Source organism: Macrobrachium nipponense, chromosome 45 (genome assembly GCF_015104395.2).
Source record: "Macrobrachium nipponense isolate FS-2020 chromosome 45, ASM1510439v2, whole genome shotgun sequence".
Lineage (NCBI taxonomy): Eukaryota > Metazoa > Arthropoda > Malacostraca > Decapoda > Palaemonidae > Macrobrachium > Macrobrachium nipponense.
Window position 1 is genome coordinate 50,247,832 of NC_061105.1, and position 23,413 is coordinate 50,271,244.

A 23,413-nucleotide genomic window follows, 5' to 3' on the forward strand; every position below is an offset into this window, starting at 1 on the left:
AGCTGTACAAACTTTATTATTCATGGCATCTGAACAGTGAGTGAATTTATATAAGTCCTTAATGACTGTATATGTTTCCTTATCAGGGGAAATCAGTACATGTCCCATCAGATTGGATATTACTGGACTTGAGTTATTTGTCATGAAAGTTGGGAACGGTGCAATTTTGTATGCTTGCCAGGCATCAGAAGAATCAAAGGGAATTGTAATCATGATCCTGTAATTTTCAACGCTTACTGATATTAAACTATAATAAAATTCTATCTTATGGGCGTCTAACAAAGGAACATAACCCAGTTTCTCCCGTCCGTTCTCCAAAGTTAAAGTCAGATCTTTAATAGGCAAAAGATGTGGTGGTAAAACACCCCTTGTTGCTAGCGTGATAGCTTCCACATAGTCTTTTGATTTCTCAATAAAATGTGAAATTTTGGTACGGATATGATCTATTTTTTAACTATAATACGCTAACGTTGCCAGCAAGTGTTGCACTTCCATAATCTGATCGATATTATTAGAATGTTCATGATGATAATTGTTTATGAAGTTCTGACAAAACTAGTTCGTTTTCATGTTGCAAAAACTCAATTCTCTTATTTTGATCATTAATTTTAAGACAATTTGAAATTTCTAAGCCTAAACTTGCAACAGATCCAAAGATGTTTAGTGCAGCAAAGATAAACGGGTTGCGAATTTCTAGGCTATAGTGTTGCACAGTCCACATCAGCAGATCTCGAGCCAGAGCTTCTGCCTCGGCAGTTTTATTTTGCAAGTTGTATGATAACATTTCCGCAATGCTTAGTGTTTGTGCTAGCGAACTCTTTGGATTAAAAGGAAAATGACGTTGGGGCATTTCATTCAACGAAACAGCGAACCTCAACAGGTCACTCTTTAGGTTGATGACGTCATCCTCCGGGAGGAAAATCGCTTGCATATCTACTTCTATAACTATAATGCTTGCTGTAATGAAAACGTCTTCTGTTTTTTCAATAATGGTGCCATGTGTAAAATCTATATTTTTTGTTTTAGCGCTCTTCCCACACGACAAAGATGTCTGAACGAACAGTACCACTCCTAACATTATAAGCTTCATTTTGGAAACTTGCAATGAGTAAAATATATGTAATTACTCATGTTAAAGAAAAATGTTTACATACAAATATTATATATATATAAGTTATTATACAAGTTTCATAGATACAAAAATTTCTCTCACTTCCTTCTGCCCTTCTTTTAATTTCTTATGTGACCCAGTGGTACGATTCTCTTATCAGTGGGTTGGGATACGTTTTGAACTCTAAATCTATTGGCCGTTAATATTTCTAAAATGTTAAACGGGCCTTCAAACTTAGGTGTCAGTTTGTAGTTGAGTCCCTTGCATACATATACTTGTATGTATACCTTATCACCCACGGTATATGTTTTAGTTGGCTTAGCTATTTTATCATGATTTCTTTTCATTATGATTTGTGATTCTTCTAAATTCTTACGAAGTATATTATATCGACTTATGCTTGCATCCATAACATCCTTTAGAGGATTTGATAAATTGGTTGTAGGCGTAAATATATGGAAAGGCGTTCTAGCTGGGTTACCGTACAGTGCCTCTTGCGGCGACATTTTAATAGATACATGATATGAGTGATTAAGAGTGCTTAGGACCTCAGGTATGGCAATATCCCAGTTGGGGTCCAATCCCCCTAGTGTAACTCTTAATATGTTTAAAACCTTTCTATTTGCTCTTTCCACTAGCCCATTAGACTCTGGGTGGTAGATCATGGTATTGATTTTCTTTATGCAAAGAAATTCACACAATGAGTTAAGGAAATGATTATTGAATTCTCCACCCGAGTCAGAGATTATCATGTTTACAAATGTAGCACTCGTAAAACTTCCTAGCACATTCGATCGCGGTTTTAGTTTTAAGCGCTATCAGTTCTGTATATCGAGTCAGGGCATCTATGATTACTAAGAGGTGCTTATTTCCTCTGTCTGACTAGTAAAACCCTGTTAATAAATCTAAGTGTACTCTTTCAAAGGGTTGATTGGGCACGGGATAAGCCCCTAGGCTGACAGGTGTCTTCGTGTGCCCTTTGTTTTCCTGACAAGTGCGACAATTAGCTACGTGCTTTTTTATATCTGTAAGCATCGTTTGCTAATAAAATAATGATTTGGCTTTCTGTGACATGATCGAGAACCCCGGGTGGCCATGTAATGGATTTGCATGCAACCAATTTAAGACAGTGGATATAAGTGAGATTGGTACCACTACCTGGTCGTTAGTCACCTGTGGTGTGTTGTGGGTTTTCCTTGTCACGGATCTACACAGAATATTATCTTTGATTATATAATTCTGCTGCGTATACTTTATATATTCCTTTTCCTTAGGATTTCCGTTTAAAGCATTTATGATTTTTTCTAATTGCTGATCTTTTCTTTGTTCAGTCTGTATTAGTTCAGCGCTCCAGCCCAGGTCTTCCTGTTCAGATACAGTTTTAACAATAGGCATGGATGTTGATATATCTCTATTAATTCAGCTAATGGCTCCGTACAAGATGACGCGGGGTTGCGTGATAATGCGTCAGCAATGATATTTGCTTTCCCAGGTAAATACCCAATCCTCGCGCCAAAGTCTTGGATGATCATATGCCACCGAGTTCGTTTGGGACTGTGACTAAAGCCTTTAAAGAAGTCGGTTAGGGGCTTATGATCAGTGACAACCTTGACGGGATAACCGTATATTATGAACTTAAAATGCACTAGTGAGTTAACAATAGCTAGCCCTTCCTTATCTATTACTGCATATTTACTTTCGGAAGGTCTCAGTTTACGTGAATAAAAAGCTATAGGGAAAAACTGTTTGCCATGTTGCTGAAGCAATACCACACCTACTCCTAGGTCTGAGGCGTCTGTTGCAATAAAGAATTCCTTACCGAAGTCAGGAAATTTTAATATAGGAGAACTACACAGTTCATCTTTCAAGGTATCACACGCCTGTTGATGCTTCTCAGACCATATGAAATCTACGCCCTTCTTTGTAAGATCGGTTAGGGGGGGCGGCTATTATTGAGTAGTTGCGTATAAACCTCCTGTAGTACCTGCTACACCCCAGAAATTGCTGTATTCCCTTGACGTTAGTAGGTATTGGAAAGTTACTGATAGCCGACACCTTATCGTGGACTACTTTAAGACCTTGACTAGACACCGTAAAACCTAAATAGACTAGTTCTGTTTTGAAAAATTCCCACTTACTTATCTTTACCATTAAATTATGCTGTCTTAGTCTCTGTAGCACTAGCTCCAGTTTATGTAGATGTTCTTCTAAGGTATTAGACAAGATTACAAGGTCGTCCATATACACATGTAGGATATTCCCTAACAAGTCTCCAAACACTATGTTGATCATTCTAGTAAATGTTATGGGAGCACAACGTAAACCAAAAGGCATACGCAAAAATTCATAATGTCCCCTGGCTGTGCTGAAGGCAGTGTATGGGATACTCTCTTCTAAGGGTATCTGATGAAAGCCTTTAAGTAAGTCCAAACTGGTAAAATATTTGTTCTGACTTAACAAAAATAAAAAAAAATATCGTCAGTACATGGCACTGGGAATCGATCAGGGATCGTTTCCTCATTTAAGCGACGGAAGTCTACGCAGATACGCCAAGTTCGATCTTTTTTCGGTACAACTATTAACGGAAAATTATAAGGGCTGTTCGATTTCCTAATGACTCCTTCTTCTAGCATTTTACCTACTTCATCATTTATCTCATTCTGGAATTTCATAGGGAGTCTGTACGAAGGTACATAGATAACTTTCTGCTTGTCTTTTAACCTTATTTGGTGTTCTATGACATCCGTTTTTCCTAAGGATTCATCAGTAGTGGAGAAAACATCATGATATTCAGTTAAAAGATCAAGAAATTTCTGCTGAATTTTCTCTTCTTGAATGTCTTTATTGATTTTACTTTTAATAGATTGCAATAGGGATTCATCCGCAACTGATTGAGCGTGATTGATCTCAGTGACGGTAAGAATGCGATGTTTATAAACTTCCACATCCAAGATATGTTGATTTTTGTGAATTACTAAAGTGGTATTCAAATGATTACAGACTTGTTGTGGTGAGCCAACTGTATATATGGCTTGTGTGACGGACAATCCGTTAGTTTTCAGAGTGTTGGAAAGGATTAACATTTCAGATCCTGGCAAAGTTTTCTTTACTCGCACTAATATATTTGAAGTTACGTTCGACTCGAGAGTTTGCGTGCAAGCTGATATTACGGGTGAGCAAGAATTCTGTTGGGTCGCATGTATTTTTCTTGATTCATGAGACAAGTGATTGGTTCCTCAACGTACGTTACTGTTTTATTTGTTGTCTCCTTTTTATCCAAAACTGATTTTAAGGTGTTAGAAGACTTATAGAATTTTCCTTTGATATGCATGCCGTGTGTGGCAGGGGCTAAGGTAATGTTTTGAGTGCCCATAGATGGGTATCCTATAATTACGGCTGGATACATATCAATGTTTTGTACAAAGATAAAGGTATCGGTAAACGTGCGCTTACCCACCTTGTACTGAATATGAGTCACTCCTACCACATTTAATTCATTATTTCCGATCCCCGAGAGCCTTACTCCGGACTTCTCTATAGGGAAGTTCGAAAACAACAAGTGGTGAGTCCGCAAATCCATATTACGTGGACTACCAGAATAAAAAAATAATGTGAAGGATCGGTGCTCTAAATTTACTGCATGTAATGTGGGGCGTAATTCATTTTGGCTTATTATTGCGTGAATTTGTTGCAAATCTACGGGAACCTGCACTGATTTATTGGATTCGGCCGTGTGTCTCATAGGAAAATCAATTGTCTCACAATGATCTGGTAAATTGATTATTTGATACAAAAGATGTTGATATGAATGACCCAACATCATCCTCCCCCCCATTGGAGTTGACTACGTGGTATTTGCTTTGCTTTGCACACTCGGAAAATTCGTCCGACCCTGCGAGTTTTGGCTAGACGGCCTGGGAACAGAGTTACTTGAAGCACGATTTGTTTGTTTCTGGTGTTGAACAGCATTGCTGTTCGCCTGCTTCTTCTTATAGTACTGAAGATTCTTCTTGTTTTCATTGGCAACAGTTTGCATGTTTCTAGGATTCTGCTTTTGATTTCGCGAGAAGCAACGATTATATGAATGAGTGGAACTGTTATGAATTGAACAAAAACGCGTCCTACAGTCTGAAATCATGTGTCCTGGGCGCTTGCAATTGTAACAAGTCATCCCTGCAGCTTGATTATTATTAACTACGTTTACTTCTTGTGGCTTATTTTCATTTTTTGCAAAAACCTGAGTAAGCAAGGGATCGAGGTCAGTACACTTAGACATGTGCTTTTTGATCTGTTTATACACATCTAGTTCTGTACTGTCGGGCGTTAGCTTTTTGTCAAAACACCGCACTAAAGCTTCAGGCAACATAACTGTCATGCAAGTCAAGTATATTAACCGTATGAAATCTTTCACGGCGATATTAGTTCTTGTAACCCAAGTGGAGTTAAGTAAGTTATCTTGATATTCATTTACCCGATCGGCAATTACTGCCGCCCATTCTACAACATTAAGCTGAGTCATAGAGGCTTGATTAAGGATGTTCCTTAAAGCCAAGACTACATCTAAGGCTTCTTCACCGCCATATATAGCACGTAACCTAACTTTGAAATCGTCCCATGTAACCGCCTCTTGGAAAGAGACACCTCTAAGATATGCGCTTGCATCTCCTTTAGCAAAGTCTATGAAGCTTTTAGCTTCCTGTAATTGTACAGATAGGTCTGTGATGCATTTTGCGTTTAAATGAGCATCTACTGATGAGATCCATGACTCGACGTTTTGAGGCAGGAACCCATTGACCCGACCTTGAAAAGGGACTATCGCTGACCTAGCACTCACTAGAGTAACCACGGGATTGGGGTTACCGGGTGCAGAAGAGCCAGCCACAGTGGTTGCCATGTTAACTTTTGCTTTTTTCTTATCACGACGATTCCTTGCGATCCTATTAAAGTATCTATATGAGTACACACGTCCACTGCGTAAACGCATATGCAATATAAAATAAAGATGTGTTGCAGATTATAGTAAAGTCCCCCAAAATGATCGGAGAACTTCTGGAAGAAAAAGGAATTAGCAACAAAGAGGAAAAAAAAAAAAATTCTGCAGGCGAGAATTCGTAGTTGAAGATAGATTCCTGTAATGAAGGAAGATTAAGATTACGTATAACTGACCCCAGGAATAATGGACGATCGACTCGTGATGTAAAACACTTCACTGATAAAACCTGAATGGATAAAGGGTGTACTTAGCTTTAGTATATATGCAGGAAGACTGTTGTGTTATGATGACGTCACAGCCTCTCTCTCTCTCTCGCGTTGCAGGAAGACTGTTGTTGTTGTGATGACGTCACAGCCTCTCTCTCTCTCTCGCGTTGCTCCGCGCTTGACCCAATCTCTTCGCCTTGGCTTCTGGTCGTGCGTTGTTTATTTGTTGAATGTCTCACTTCCCATTGAAGATCCGATGCTGCATTCACGTCCGGTTTGATTCTTGAAGATATGTGATGAAAGTCGTTCACTAAACCTTGATTTAGCTGTTTGAATACGTCTCGATGAAGGACATTTCTTCGTATTCGTAGGATGTTTACAGTTGCCTGTTGATTGAAGATCCTGTTTCCTCAGGTGTTGTGACCTGTTTACAAGACATCCTAAATGTTTATGCAGACAAATGCAAACCAGGCTACTGCAAGCATTGCATAGCATGGTCTAGTTTTACGTCCTGTTATGGCGTTTTGATTACACTCCTAATTCGCCAATGACCCCTTGGGTCATGGGTTTATTTACAGATATAGAATTTATCTGTATTTATAATGTAATACATTACATATGGGGATGCTCAAAATCATGCCAAAGGGTGCCAGTGGATGATGAATCTCATGAAGACAGTGGGCATTGAGGCACTGGAAGTCTACCACGACTTGCACACCATTCCATTGCATCATCTGCCGGGACTGGTTCTATCATGCCCTTTCGAACGTCTTCGTCAAGCTCTGCCTTGACCTCCTCTTCCCAATGCTTAGGGATTGCTGCCAGCGTGTGACAGGCATAAGGTACGGCATCAGGCAATAAATGCATGTGGTGCTGCTTACCCATTATCACAGGTAAAGGTTCCCTATTTGTGTTGAAGGTCATGGATGAGAAGTGATGTAACGACCATTCCTCCAGTCTTGGTATGTTCTCCTCCACAGGTGGGATAGGTATGGTGACTGGCTTCGTTGTCTGAGGGGAGTTAGGCTGTGAGACTGCCTCGCTACTTACATCAGCTGATGCAATGAGAGGGGAAGGGTGAGAGAAACTAGGAGGTACTATTCCCAGCTCCTTACAAGCATTCAGCGATATATAGAAGTTCTTGGCCATTGGCACGAATTAAACCTCCTGCTTCGTGAGTTGCCTACCTATTTCAACGGTGCGTGCTGTTGATCCGAGGCATCTCAGTCGGAGATTGGCTACGTCCCTCAGACCCATTCAAAGTTGCAATTCCAGGGGTTTTATGTGCAGGCTTGAAAGAATCGTGGGTCTGGCAACGCAGATCTGTGCTCCTGTGTCTGCTACGACCTTCCGCTCCCATGGGAAACACAAGCCTTGATTGTGGGGTGGGGGAAGATGATGATAATAAAGATGAAAACAATTTTCAACTACGAAGAAAGCGCCGCTCACCTCCAGTTTGGTAATTGTTGCAGACACACACCTCTCCCCCCACCCCACAATCAAGGCTTGTGTTTCCCATGGGAGCGGAAGGTCGTGTCCACACTTGCCGTAGCAGACACAGGAGCACAGATCTGCGTTGCCAGACCCACGATTCTTTCAAGCCTGCACATAAAACCCCTGGAATTGCATCCTTGAACTGGTCTGAGGGACATAGCCAATCTCCGACTGAGATGCCTCGGATCAACGGCATGCACCATTGAAATAGGTAGGCAACTCACGAAGCAGGAGGTTTAATTCGTGCCAATGGCCAAGAACTTCTATATATCGCTGAATGCTTGTAAGGAGATGGGAATAGTACCTCCTGGTTTCCCTCACCCTTCCCCTTTCATTGCATCAGCTGATGTAAGTAACGAGGCAGTCTCACCGCCTAACTCCTCTCAGACAACGAAGCCAGTCACCATACCTATCCCACCTGTGGAGGAGAACATACCAAGACTGGAGGAATGGTCGTTACATCACTTCTCATCCATGACCTTCAACACAAATAGGGAACCTTTACCTGTGATAATGGGTAAGCAGCACCACATGCATTTATTGCCTGATGCCGTACCTTATGCCTGTCACACGCTGGCAGCAATCCCTAAGCATTGGGAAGAGGAGGTCAAGGCAGAGCTTGACGAAGACGTTCGAAAGGGCATGATAGAACCAGTCCCGGCAGATGATGCAATGGAATGGTGTGCAAGTCGTGGTAGACTTCCAGTGCCTCAATGCCCACTGTCTTCATGAGATTCATCATCCACTGGCACCCTTTGGCATGATTTTGAGCATCCCCATATGTAATGTATTACATTATAAATACAGATAAATTCTATATCTGTAAATAAACCCATGACCCAAGGGGTCATTGGCGAATTAGGAGTGTAATCAAAACGCCATAACAGGACGTAAAACTAGACCATGCTATGCAATGCTTGCAGTAGCCTGGTTTGCATTTGTCTGCATAAACATTTAGGATGTCTTGTAAACAGGTCACAACACCTGAGGAAACAGGATCTTCAATCAACAGGCAACTGTAAACATCCTACGAATACGAAGAAATGTCCTTCATCGAGACGTATTCAAACAGCTAAATCAAGGTTTAGTGAACGACTTTCATCACATATCTTCAAGAATCAAACCGGACGTGAATGCAGCATCGGATCTTCAATGGGAAGTGAGACATTCAACAAATAAACAACGCACGACCAGAAGCCAAGGCGAAGAGATTGGGTCAAGCGCGGAGGCAACGCGAGAGAGAGAGAGGGCTGTGACGTCATCACAACAACACAGTCTTCCTGCAACGCGAGAGAGAGAGAGAGGCTATGACGTCATCATAACACAACAGTCTTCCTGCATATATACTAAAGCTAAGTACACCCTTTATCCATTCAGGTTTTATCAGTGAAGTGTTTTACATCACGAGTCGATCGTCCATTATTCCTGGGGTCAGTTATACGTAATCTTAATCTTCCTTCATTACAGGAATCTATCTTCAACTACGAATTCTCGCCTGCAGAATCTTTTTTTTTTCCTCTTTGTTGCTAATTCCTTTTTCTTCCAGAAGTTCTCCGATCATTTTGGGGGACTTTACTATAATCTGCAACACATCTTTATTTTATATTGCATATGCGTTTACGCAGTGGACGTGTGTACTCATATAGATACTTTAATAGGATCGCAAGGAATCGTCGTGATAAGAAAAAAGCAAAAGTTAACATGGCAACCACTGTGGCTGGCTCTTCTGCACCCGGTAATCCCAATCCCGTGGTTACTCTAGTGAGTGCTAGGTCAGCGATAGTCCCTTTTCAAGGTCGGGTCAATGGATTCCTGCCTCAAAACGTCGAGTCATGGATCTCATCAGTAGATGCTCATTTAAACGCAAAATGCATCACAGACCCATCTGTACAATTACAGGAAGCTAAAAGCTTCATAGACTTTGCTAAAGGAGATGCAAGCGCATATCTTAGAGGTGTCTCTTTCCAAGAGGCGGTTACATGGGACGATTTCAAAGTTAGGCTACGTGCTATGTATGGCGGTGAAGAAGCCTTAGATGTAGTCTTGGCTTTAAGGAACATCCTTAATCAAGCCTCTATGACTCAGCTTAATGTTGTTGAATGGGTGGCAGTAATTGCCGATCGGGTAAATGAATATCAAGATAACTTACGTAACTCCACTTGGGTTACAAGAACTAATATCGCCGTGAAAGATTTCATACGGTTAATATACTTGACTTGCATGACAGTTATGTTGCCTGAAGCTTTAGTGCGGCGTTTTGACAAAAAGCTAACGCCCGACAGTACAGAACTAGATGTGTATAAACAGATCAAAAAGCACATGTCTAAGTGTACTGACCTCGATCCCTTGCTTACTCAGGTTTTTGCAAAAAATGAAAATAAGCCACAAGAAGTAAACGTAGTTAATAATAATCAAGCTGCAGGGATGACTTGTTACAATTGCAAGCGCCCAGGACACATGATTTCAGACTGTAGGACGCGTTTTTGTTCAATTCATAACAGTTCCACTCATTCATATAATCGTTGCTTCTCGCGAAATCAAAAGCAGAATCCTAGAAACATGCAAACTGTTGCCAATGAAAACAAGAAGAATCTTCAGTACTATAAGAAGAAGCAGGCGAACAGCAATGCTGTTCAACACCAGAAACAAACAAATCGTGCTTCAAGTAACTCTGTTCCCGGGCCGTCTAGCCAAAACTCGCAGGGTCGGACGAATTTTCCGAGTGTGCAAAGCAAAGCAAATACCATGTAGTCAACTCCAATGGGGGAGAGGATGATGTTGGGTCATTCATATCAACATCTTTTGTATCAAATAATCAATTTACCAGATCATTGTAAGACAATTGATTTTCCTATGAGACACACGGCCGAATCCAATAAATCAGTGCAGGTTCCCGTAGATTTGCAACAAATTCACGCAATAATAAGCCAAAATGAATTACGCCCCACATTACATGCAGTAAATTTAGAGCACCGATCCTTCACATTATTTTTTTATTCTGGTAGTCCACGTAATATGGATTTGCGGACTCACCACTTGTTGTTTTCGAACTTCCCTATAGAGAAGTCCGGAGTAAGGCTCTCGGGGATCGGAAATAATGAATTAAATGTGGTAGAAGTGACTCATATTCAGTACAAGGTGGGTAAGCGCACGTGTACCGATACCTTTATCGTTGTACAAAACATTGATATGTATCCAGCTGTAATTATAGGATACCCATCTATGGGCACTCAAAACATTACCTTAGCCCCTGCCAAACACGGCGTGCATATCAAAGGAAAATTCTATAAGTCTTCTAACACCTTAAAATCAGTTTTGGATAAAAAGGAGACAACAAATAAAACAGTAACGTACGTTGAGGAACCAATCACTTGTCTCATGAATCAAGAAAAATACATGCGACCCAACAGAATTCTTGCTCACCCGTAATATCAGCTTGCACGTAAACTCTCGAGCCGAACGTAACTTCAAATATATTAGTGCTAGTAAAGAAAACTTTGCCAGGATCTGAAATGTTAATCCTTTCCAACACTCTGAAAACTAACGGATTGTCCGTCACACAAGCCATATATACAGTCGGCTCACCACAACAATGTAACATTGAAGTCTGTAATCATTTGAATACCACTTTAGTAATTCACAAAAATCAACATATCTTGGATGTGGAAGTTTATAAACATCGCATTCTTACCGTCGCTGAGATCAATCACGCTCAATCAGTTGCGGATGAATCCCTATTGCAATCTATTAAAAGTAAAATCAATAAAGACATTCAAGAAGAGAAAATTCAGCAGAAATTTCTTGATCTTTTAACTGAATATCATGATGTTTTCTCCACTACTGATGAATCCTTAGGAAAAACGGATGTCATAGAACACCAAATAAGGTTAAAAGACAAGCAGAAAGTTATCTATGTACCTTCGTACAGACTCCCTATGAAATTCCAGAATGAGATAAATGATGAAGTAGGTAAAATGCTAGAAGAAGGAGTCATTAGAAATCGAACAGCCCTTATAATTTTCTGTTAATAGTTGTACCGAAAAAAGATCGAACTTGGCGTATCTGCGTAGACTTCCGTCGCTTAAATGAGGAAACGGTCCCTGATCGATTCCCAGTGCCATGTACTGACGATATTTTATCTTTGTTAGGTCAGGACAAATATTTTACCAGTTTGGACTTACTTAAAGGCTTTCATCAGATACCCTTAGAAGAAGAGAGTATCCCATACACTGCCTTCAGCACAGCCAGGGGACATTATGAATTTTTGCGTATGCCTTTTGGTTTACGTTGTGCTCCCATAACATTTACTAGAATGATCAACATAGTGTTTGGAGACTTGTTAGGGGATATCCTACATGCCTATATGGACGACCTTGTAATCTTGTCTAATACCTTAGAAGAACATCTACATAAACTGGAGCTAGTGCTACAGAGACTAAGACAGCATAATTTAATGGTAAAGATAAGTAAGTGGGAATTTTTCAAAACAGAACTAGTCTATTTAGGTTTTACGGTGTCTAGTCAAGGTCTTAAAGTAGTCCACGATAAGGTGTCGGCTATCAGTAACTTTCCGATACCTACTAACGTCAATGGAATACAGCAATTTCTGGGGTGTAGCAGGTACTACAGGAGGTTTATACGCAACTACTCAATAATAGCCGCCCCCCCTAACCGATCTTACAAAGAAGGGCGTAGATTTCATATGGTCTGAGAAGCATCAACAGGCGTGTGATACCTTGAAAGATGAACTGTGTAGTTCTCCTATATTAAAATTTCCTGACTTCGGTAAGGAATTCTTTATTGCAACAGACGCCTCAGACCTAGGAGTAGGTGTGGTATTGCTTCAGCAACATGGCAAACAGTTTTTCCCTATAGCTTTTTATTCACGTAAACTGAGGACCTTCGAAAGTTAAATATGCAGTAATAGATAAGGAAGGGCTAGCTATTGTTAACTCACTAGTGCATTTTAAGTTCATAATATACGGTTATCCCGTCAAGGTTGTCACTGATCATAAGCCCCTAACCGACTTCTTTAAAGGCTTTAGTCACAGTCCCAAACGAACTCGGTGGCATATGATCATCCAAGACTTTGGCGCGAGGATTGGGTATTTACCTGGGAAAGCAAATATCATTGCTGACGCATTATCACGCAACCCCGCGTCATCTTGTACGGAGCCATTAGCTGAATTAATAGATATATCAATGTAGGAATGTTCCATTTGAGGTACGATATGTTTTCCCTGTTATGTGTATCTCTTTGCATGGGGTTCGGGAAAAGACAAGTCAGTTCCCGCTCATCCCTTGATCTGTAATCAACTTTTGTACATTAAAGGAATCAACTGGTCCCGAGTATGTCTCAACCTGCTTACATGGCGCAATGATTCTCGTTCCAAAGCAGGACCTACAAGATGCTGAGACGAGGCCATCACAACACACCCAGGGGCACAGCAAGACGTTCCCCCAGGGCACTGCAAGCAGGAATGCAACACCGGCACGCCGGCACCACGAGGGACAGGACTTGTTACAGGCTTTGGTTGGCCTCATGGCACAAGGAAGACCACATGGTTCAGCCTCGGCAGGTGTTAGGGCGATGTGCCCTGAGAAGTGTAGCTATGAGATGACACAAAGCAGTTTTCGAGAATGGTGTCGCTCTATGAGTGATTGGCTGGCCTTAGGAAACGTCTCAGGAGAGAATGCACTTATCAGTATCCGGTTAAACTGCGATGAGAAGTTAAGGATGACTATAGATGCAACGCACTCAGAGGTTCAGTGGAACTCATTAACGACCTCTGAGGCATTTGACAGACTGGAGGAGATCACGACGAAGTCTGTGAATAAGGCAGTGGCATGGGACAAGTTTTTCTCAGCGCAACAAGGCGATCAAGAAACCACGAAATCTTTTGTGCATAGGTGCCAACAATTGGCCTTAGATTGTGGGTTTAAGTGTCCCCATTGTCGAGCTGATCTGAATGATTTTGTGTTAGTTCAGCGGATAACAAGTGGTATAGGCAATGTGGGACTTAAGCAAGAGATCCTACAGGATCATGAGGTTTTCAATACTGTGCAGAAATTGTTACGTAAATGTGAAATTTATGAATCTGCAGAAAAGGATAGTATTAGCGCTCGTGGAAGGGCAAACGTAGCTAGTTTGGTAAAAGGGGATGCGATAGGCTTAGGACTAGTTGAAAGTGGGTTAGAAGGTGAAAGTAAAATTATTCATGACAAGGGACACGGCCGTGGCCGTAGTAGCTCGAAACCTACTGGTAACAGTAAGTCAGATACCAGGTGTAAAAAGTGTGGTGGTCGTTCTCATTGGCAGGGAAAATGTCCTGCTGATAATGTTAACTGTTTTCAGTGTGGTATTGTGGGGCACTTTGCTAAATTCTGTTGTCAAGGGGGGCAACAGCCCGCCAAAACGGTGCCTATTGTGGACGCGTCTGTTACGTCATGCACTGTTGCCTATCCACCTGCGGACAGTCGCCAGGTAGGCCTATGTGTGGCAGTGGGGAAACTGCCGATGGTGAAAATAAAGGTTAAGCATGAGTTTTCATGTGAGTGTGTCGTTGTTGAGGCTGTTCCAGACACAGGGGCAGAAGTGTGTATAGTAGGGGTAGATTTGTTACCAAAATTGGGTTTGAAGGTACCTAATCTCTCTCGGTGTAATGTCATTGTAAATCACGCAGGGGAGAAGTCATTCAGAATATATGGGTCTGTTGATATGCTAATAGAATTGGGTGATAAATCAGTGAGCACTAGTGTTATCGTTGTGCAAGGTGCTACCCGTTTTTATATGTCTTTAGGAGTGTGTAAATCACTAGGTCTAGTGCATACAAAGTTTCCCCATCATACTGTCGCTACCGTGAATGACGTCACTCGGAAACCCTCTGCGTCGACTAACCCCCGCCAAACGCCTGAAGAAAACGTTCTCACACGGGTGGGGGGTGGTGGTCGTCAGCGCGGGATGCCATACGCTGCCACGGAGGAGAATGTCCCTAGGCTGAGGGACTGGCTACTGCAACGTTTTGCGAAGACTACGTTCAACGTTTCAAGAAACCCTCTGCCGATGATGAAAGGAGCCCCTCACCACATTCACCTGAGGGAAGGTGCCATCCCCTATGCGTGTCATACACCTATACCAGTTCCTAAGCATTGGGAGGCCGATGTTAAGGCTCAGCTCGACGAAGATGTCAAATTAGGAGTAATTAGGGAGGTCCCTGCTGGTACAGCTACGGACTGGTGTGCGAGGATGGTAGTAGTAGCAAAGAAAAATGGTAAACCACGGAGGACTGTGGACTATCAAGAGCTGAATAAGAATTGCAAACGAGAAACACATCACACATGTGCTCCTTTTGACATGGTCTCGGGTGTGCCACTTCGTACATATAAGACTGTGGTTGATGCCTATGCCGGATTCCACCAGGTGCCATTAGATGAGGAGAGCCGACAGTTGACAACGTTTATTACACCATGGGGGAGATACCTGTATTGTCGAACAACCTGGGTCATTGCGCGGCCCACCCCGATGCATACACGAAAAGGTTCGATGACGTTATTATTGATGTACACAGAAAGTACAAGTGCATAGATGACGTGTTGTTATATGACGACAGTGTTGAGGGAGCCTTTTGGCATACTTATGATTTTTTGCAATTATGTGGAGATAATGGTATTACGCTGAATCCGGATAAATTCCGATTTTGTCAAAGACAGGTAGAGTTTGTGGGGTACGAACTTGATTGGGATAATTATAGACCTTCTAATGAGCGTATGAGTGCCATTAAGAACTTCCCCATGCCTGCAAGCCCAACTATCACGGATATAAGATCTTGGTTTGGACTTGTGAACCAAATTGCACCTTTCGTGGCTGTAGCACCGGTAATGGAACCATTCAGGGATCTTCTCAAGAAATCCCCCCATCGGAAAGCTTATTGGGACCAACGCCTTCAAAACAGTTTTGTTGCAGCCCGGGACAGCATTTGCAAGATGTTGGGTGACGGACTGACATATTATGATAAGACAAGGCGCACTGCTGTTGTTACCGATTGGTGCAGAGAAGGAATGGGATTTGTTATATTGCAACAATATTGCAATTGCGAGGATCTCAATGCCCCTTTTTGTTGTAAGGGGGGATGGAAACTGGCATTATGTGGCAGCAGGCACCTGACGGAGGCGGAGGCCGGCTATGCCGTCATTGAGGGGGAAGCGGCTGCAGTAGTATGGTGCCTTAGGAAATCGAGATTGTTTTTATTGTGATGCCCGAATTTCATTTTAATCACGGACCATAGACCTTTGGTAAAACCTTTTCTTGGGGATAGGATCCTAAAAGACATTGCAAACCCGAGACTTACTAAGGTTGGAAGGAGGAAAAACTATGCAATATAGTTTTACATAAGATATTTGCGGGAAGAAAGAAGTCGGCAGCCGATACGTTATCAAGATACCCAGTGATTCGCAGTGAAACTACCGTCAAAGACGAAGAAGAGGAGGAACTTATGAACAAAGTTTGTATTGCCTCCATGACGTCATCGGCTGGCCGGATGACGTCATTACTATGGGACAGGGCCGGGCTACCATTGAGGGGGGAAGCAGAGAAGGATCCTGATTATTTACTATTGCAGCGACGTGTCAGCGAAGAGGGTTGGCCGTCGTCAAGGTCTCAAGTGGAGCCCTGCCTAAACCTTTTTTCAATGTACGTGATAGACTGAGTGTCATTGAAGGATTAGTCACATATGCATATGACGAGGGGCATGCTCGTCTGGTAGTTCCGGAGGCACTACGTTTACACATTGCAACCAATTTACATTCAGGTCATCAATCAACTGACTCCATGATCAGAAGAGCACGACAGGCAGTTTATTGGCCTGGGATTGAGGGTGACTTGGCAAATTATAGGGCACAGTGTCATGATTTGCAACGTTGCGGCACCTTCGCAACAAAGGGAAAGTATTATATACACTCCCCCTCCCGAATATCCATTTCAGAGAACTGTTGCAGATTTTATTTCAGTAGCAGGGAGGCAGTATATGGTCTACGCCGATCGACTGACTGGATGGATGGAAATTTATTTCTTCGCTAACGGAACTACATCCGCGAGATTGATCCCAGTTTTTAGAAGATATTTTATGCAGTGGGGAGCACCTGAAGAAATATCAGTGGACGAGGGCACGAATCTAACGAGCATGGAAATGAGACATTTCTTTGGTAAGTGGGGGGTATCTATGAGAGTGTCGTCTGCTCACTACCCCCAGTCCAACCGGGACGGGCGGGCAGAAGCTGCTGTGCGCACCGCCAAACGAACATTAATGGGCAATACTCTACCTGATGGAGGGCTAGACAATGACAAGGTAGCTCAGGCGATATTGCAGTATAGAAATACACCATTACGTGGTATAGATAAGTCTCCTGCACAGCTGGCCATGGGTCGCCAACTTCGAGATTCGGTGCCAATGTTAAAAAGTTATCATTTCGTCACCGAGCATTGGTCAGAAACCTTGTCCGCAAGAGAGAGGGAAAGAAGCGTTGTTGAGCAACGAATATCATCCAAGTATAATGAGAAAGCCAAGGATCTTTCCCCCTACAAATAGGGGAGAGGGTAGCTATCCAGATGTGACTACATGAGCCTGGAATAGAAGCGGGGGTGGTTATTGAGAAGAATAGATACCGCCAATATCGCATAAGGTTAGACGGGAGCGGAAGAATTTCGACAAGAAATCGCAAGCATTTGAGATCCCTACCACCCACACCACCTGAGGGAGAACCTACTCCCACCGCCTCGGGGGAGGCTGGCCCAGTACCCACCCAGGAGAGAAGCAGCACTAGGGTACGTCGTCCCCCGCAATGGCACGATGATTATATTACAGAGTAATTCATTTTAGTTGTGTTTAATAAATATCCCCTAAACATGTCAAGTTTTGTGCATATACTTTAATCCTGATTATTTGGGTTTAATAAGTGTTCCTCTTGTCATGTTTACCATTTATGTATGTTCCAGCGCTGTGTCCGAAGGACTATCTTATTATAGCTGAATTCCCTTTGCTTCATATGTACTACCTTTACCCAGTTTTTATTATTTTGCAACTAAAAGGAGAAATCTATACTTATGTTTTAAATATACTATGTTTGCTTTGAATGGGGAGCTTTGATCTTAAAGGGGAGGTGTAGGAATGTTCCATTTGAGGTACGATATGTTCCTCCCTGTTATGTGTATCTCTTTGCACGGGGTTCGGGGGAAAAAAAATCGACAAGTCCAGTTTCCCGCTCATCCCTTGATCTGTAATCAACTCTTGTACATTAAAGGAATCAACTGGTCCCGAGTATGTCTCAACCTCCTTACAATCAACATCCATGCCTATTGTTAAAACTGTATCTGAACAGGAAGACCTGGGCTGGAGCGCTGAACTAATACAGACTGAACAAAGAAAAGATCAGCAATTAGATAAAATCATAAATGCTTTAAACAGAAATCCTAAGGAAAAGGAATATATAAAGTATACGCAGGCAGAATTGATATAATTCAAAGTGATAATAGTTCTGCTTGTAGAATCCGTGACAAGGAAAACCCACAACACACCACAGGTGACTAACGACCAGGTAGTGGTACCAATCTCACTTATACCCACTGTCTTAAATTGGTTGCATGCAAATCCATTACATGGCCACCCGGGGTTCTCGATCATGTCACAGAAAGCCAAATCATTATTTTATTAGCAAACGATGCTTACAGATATAAAAAAGCACGTAGCTAATTGTCGCACTTGTCAGGAAAACAAAGGGCACAGGAAGACACTGTCAGCCTAGGGGCTTATCCCGTGCCCAATCAACCCTTTGAAAGAGTACACTTAGATTTATTAACAGGGTTTTACGAGTCAGACAGAGGAAATAAGCACCTCTTAGTAATCATAGATGCCCTGACTCGATATACAGAACTGATAGCGCTTAAAACTAAAACCGCGATCGAATGTGCTAGGAAGTTTTACGAGTGCTACATTTGTAAACATGATAATCTCTGACTCGGGTGGAGAATTCAATAATCATTTCCTTAACTCATAGTGTGAATTTCTTTGCATAAAGAAAATCAATACCATGATCTACCACCTAGAGTCTAATGGGCTAGTGGAAAGAGCAAATAGAAAGGTTTTAAACATATTAAGAGTTACACTAGGGGGATTGGACCCCAACTGGGATATTGCCATACCTGAGGTCCTAAGCACTCTTAATCACTCATATCATGTATCTATTAAAATGTCGCCGCAAGAGGCACTGTACGGTAACCCAGCTAGAACGCCTTTCCATGTATTTACGCCTACAACCAATTTATCAAATCCTCTAAAGGATGTTATGGATGCAAGCATAAGTCGATATAATATACTTCGTAAGAATTTAGAAGAATCACAAATCATAATGAAAAGAAATCATGATAAAATAGCTAAGCCAACTAAAACATATACCGTGGGTGATAAGGTATACATACAAGTATATGTATGCAAGGGACTCAACTACAAACTGACACCTAAGTTTGAAGGCCCGTTTAACATTTTAGAAATATTAACGGCCAATAGATTTAGAGTTCAAAAAGTATCCCAACCCACTGATAAGAGAATCGTACCATTGACTCACATAAGAAATTAAAAGAAGGGTAGAAGGAAGTGAGGGAAATTTTTGTATCTATGAAACTTGTATAATAACTTATATATATAATATTTGTATGTAAACATTTTTCTTTAACATGAGTAATTACATATATTTTACTCATTGCAGGTTTCCAAAATGAAGCTTATATTGTTAGGAGTGGTACTGTTCGTTCAGACATCTTTGTCGTGTGGGAAGAGCGCTAAAACAAAAAATATAGATTTTACACATGGCACCATTATTGAAAGAAAAGAAGCCGTTTTCATTACAGCAAGCATTATAGTTATAGAAGTAGATATGCTAGCAATTTTCCTCCCGGAGGATGACGTCATCAACCTAAAGAGTGACCTGTTGAGGTAAAAGACCTCAGCTTTGTATAATTAGGAACTTTTAAAAACTGGGATATCAAGTGAATCTAACATTCTGTGGGTTGGAACGACTAATTAATAACTACCATAATGCCCTCGCGCAACTGAACATGCTAGAAAAGCAATTGGAGAAAGATCCTAGCTACCAAATCGATTCTGAGAACATCCTTCAGACCTATTTAGCAGCAGACTTCATCAAAGAAGTTCATAATACCCAAGTAAAAGGTTACTACCTACCTCATTTGGAGTGAAAAAACAGAGCCTACCTACACCACTGCTCATAGTATGCAATGCTTCTTCAAAAGCAAAACGTGAGCTCTCATAAAATATTGTCTTTATCTAGGACCTAACCTGGATGAGATGCTGTATGACCTACAGAACAAAGTTAGGAGTAACCCTCATACCATAATATCAGATATTTCCAAGGTGTCTTGCTTGATCCAGAAGATACCGAATACGGTCGTTTTCTGTAGCGCAGGAGCCCGACACAAGCGGTCACATACGCCTTGCAAGACAATAATTGGGCGAGCCTTGTCTTGGTCTGGTTCTCGGCAACATGATTAAGCAGAGCACTCAGTGAATGCCAGCGAAACCAAGGGATCTGGGTGCTCAGCAAGACTCCCCATTATTGTAATAATTATCAGGAATACCTGTTTCCCGCGTGTTTGGAAATTGTTGAAACCTGTAACACTCTGAGAATGCCCGAAATTCCAAGGAATTCAAGCATTCAGCAATATTCCCATGTACTGTAATAACAATCATTGGGAATTCTCGTCTCGCCCAAATCTTTGCAGATCATAGAAGACCAAAACAATCGCAGAGTACTAGAAACTCAAAGAATTTCAGCACTTGGCGAGACCCGAATTTCGTCAAACGATCATTGAGCATTGAGAAGGGGCCCCTCCTTGACTTCTGTAGGTATTGAGGAAGAACAGGCATAAAAACCAGTCCTATATGCGGGCATTTAAGATTGGAATGCGAGTACAATTCAAGAGAGTATGCACTCAAGGCCCCCAAAATGCAAGAACCCATAGGGGTCTGCGAATTGAAATCTGTCAAAAGGACAGAAAGAGCCAGAGAGAACATAGTCTCCAGATGTTTGAATCCTAAGAATCAAAACCAGAAGTCAACATGATGAGAGTTCTTTCTGTCACTGACAGAAGATCCTTCCTCTATGATGTGGACGTACATCCGGTGGTACCCTAAGGTCCTTCCAGGAATGTAGTCCCCCGACGCTGAATCCTACAAGGAACACTCAACAGGATTCCTCCTATTCACCTCGCCCTTCCTGGTGTAGCCATAGGAAGTAAAGGGAATAGGTGAGGAAGACTGGATGTTCTCGCTCGCCTTGCTAGCTGAACTTGCAGGAGAAGTGAGTTGAGGGTAGCCATCGACCTGCGGTGATGGTTGCGATGCGAGTCTAGGAGAGCTCTTTTGTCCTGGAGAAATATTTTCCCAAGGGGAGTCATGAGACTCCTGCACAGCAGGAGGATTGTTCGCCGCCACCAAGACCAGTCGATCACACAAATGTGATTGCTGTTTGGGTGGAGTTGACTGTGCACCTCACTGGCGATAGCTGGCACCATCCTCCAATGCGTCCCAGTCCTCGTCGAGGCCAAAACCTCTCAAGAGGACTGAATGGGGGACCCCCAACCGGTCTCACCACATACACAGTCCCGCAGGACAGTTATGTCAACCCTGGGTACCAAGCGATCACCATGAGAGCGATCACCGGCAAGGCTTGAGTCACCTGAGCAACTCACTCCTTTCTTCCACTCCATGCCTGAGTCGTTACGGTGAGTGGACTCAGCGTGACCGACTCTAGATGCACGCAGATCCGTAGACTTACGTGCACTTAAGTATCTTGCGAACGAGCGCCCGACACGGACTAGAACTAACAGCAGAAGTGCAAACCAAAGTTTGCACTTCTATGGCTCCCGACACGCCAGGCCCTGGGACAGCATGTTGGTTCCTGCTCCTGAAAGAACAGGCAAGTCAGAGGAAGACCCAACTGCCTCCTCGACAGACCCTTAGAAGTTCCATGACGAGACTTCTTGTCGGGGGAGACCACCTTCTTCTTTGGCAGGGAGCCATAGAAGTCGAAGGGGAGGAGGTTGAAGAAAAATATGATTATTACGAAGAGGAAGATGACGACACTTGACGAGCTCTTTTCCTTCTTGACTTCTTCCTTTCCAAATTCTGCAAGACTTCTTGTACAGGATGAGGCACATTTACCAGCAGAAGTAGAGTTAATAATCACAGGGTAGCTGTGAAGGCATTGTCCAGTGACGAAAATCTAGGGTAACAATGGCAAGTTAATATGATTTCCAGTAGGGAACAGTACACACACTCGATGACCAGTATCACACCATGCTACAAGTTATAGGTGCAATTCCGAGGTTAGGATATAGCCAACAATATGGAGGGATGATCTGCTTGTTTTCATTTGACAAATTCTCTGGGGGTTGAGAGAGAGAGAGAGAGAGAGTAAGTTTCGCAGTTGGTATCGCTGTTAAGATTGCGAAGTATGTGTTTATGTTTTTGGTTTTCCATAAAAGAGAGAGAGAGAGAGGGCATAATTAGTGGATGGATGGTTAACAATTGTATTGGCTGTTTGTGAGTTCTAGGTTGTCTGCTGGTGCAGTTGGAGTTAGTCGTTATGATCATAGTTCTGGGAAGTTGGTCTGTCTGTGATCAGAGCCTCTGATGGTAAGTAGTGTCCAATGGTCTATGAAGAGTATTTAAGGCATTGATGGCCAGTTATATTGTGTGCTTTTTGAGTCATTGTTGATATTGTATGGTTGAAGGTTGTTGTGCCTGTTTTGTTGAATTTCTAGGTTTCCTTCTGGTGCATTTGGAGTTATCGTTATGATCATAGTTCTGGGAAGTTGGTCTGTCTGTGATCAGAGCCTCTGATGGTAAGTAGTGTCCAATGGTCTATGAAGAGTATTTAAGGCATTGATGGCCAGTTATATTGTGTGCTTTTTGAGTCATTGTTGATATTGTATGGTTGAAGGTTGTTGTGCCTGTTTTGTTGAATTTGTTGTGCTTGTGAGTTCTGTTGTGCTGTAGATGAGTTGTTGGAGTTGTGAGTTGTTGAGTGTTGTTGTTGGTGAGTTGTTGTGGTTCCTTGATGTTGTAGGTGGTGTATTGAGTTGTCATGTTATTGCTTTTTTATGTTGTTAGTGATTGTTTGTGCAGAATAATAGATGGCAGGCTGAGAGAGGATGCAAGAATAGGGAAGGAACAGTTAGGATTTATGAAGGGAAGTGGCAGAACGGATGGAATATTTTGCATAAGGCAGCTGATAGAGAAATTCAGAGAAAAACAACAAGACCTGCTTCTGGTATTCATAGACCTTGAAAAGCCTATAACAGAGTGCTAAGGCAAGAAATATGGAGATGTTTGAGGGAGAAGATAGTGCCAGAAAAGTACATCAGAATTATTTAGGAGATGTACAAGAATGTGTATACTAGGGTGAGAAGCAGTGTTGGAGAGACGGATGGATTTGAGATGGGAGTTAGATTACACCAGGGGTCAGCACTTAGCCCATTCATCTTCAACATCGTGATGGATGTAATGACCAAGGACGTTAGAGAAGCTGTGCCATGGT

General features: G+C 42.1%; 1 protein-coding gene across 1 annotated transcript in view; it reads right to left on the reverse strand.

Annotated features, from left to right (window-relative positions):
- The window catches only part of LOC135214505 (zinc finger protein 239-like), a 427,341-nt gene that overhangs the window by 132,923 nt on the left and 271,005 nt on the right, over positions 1-23,413 (reverse strand). The window lies entirely within an intron of this gene.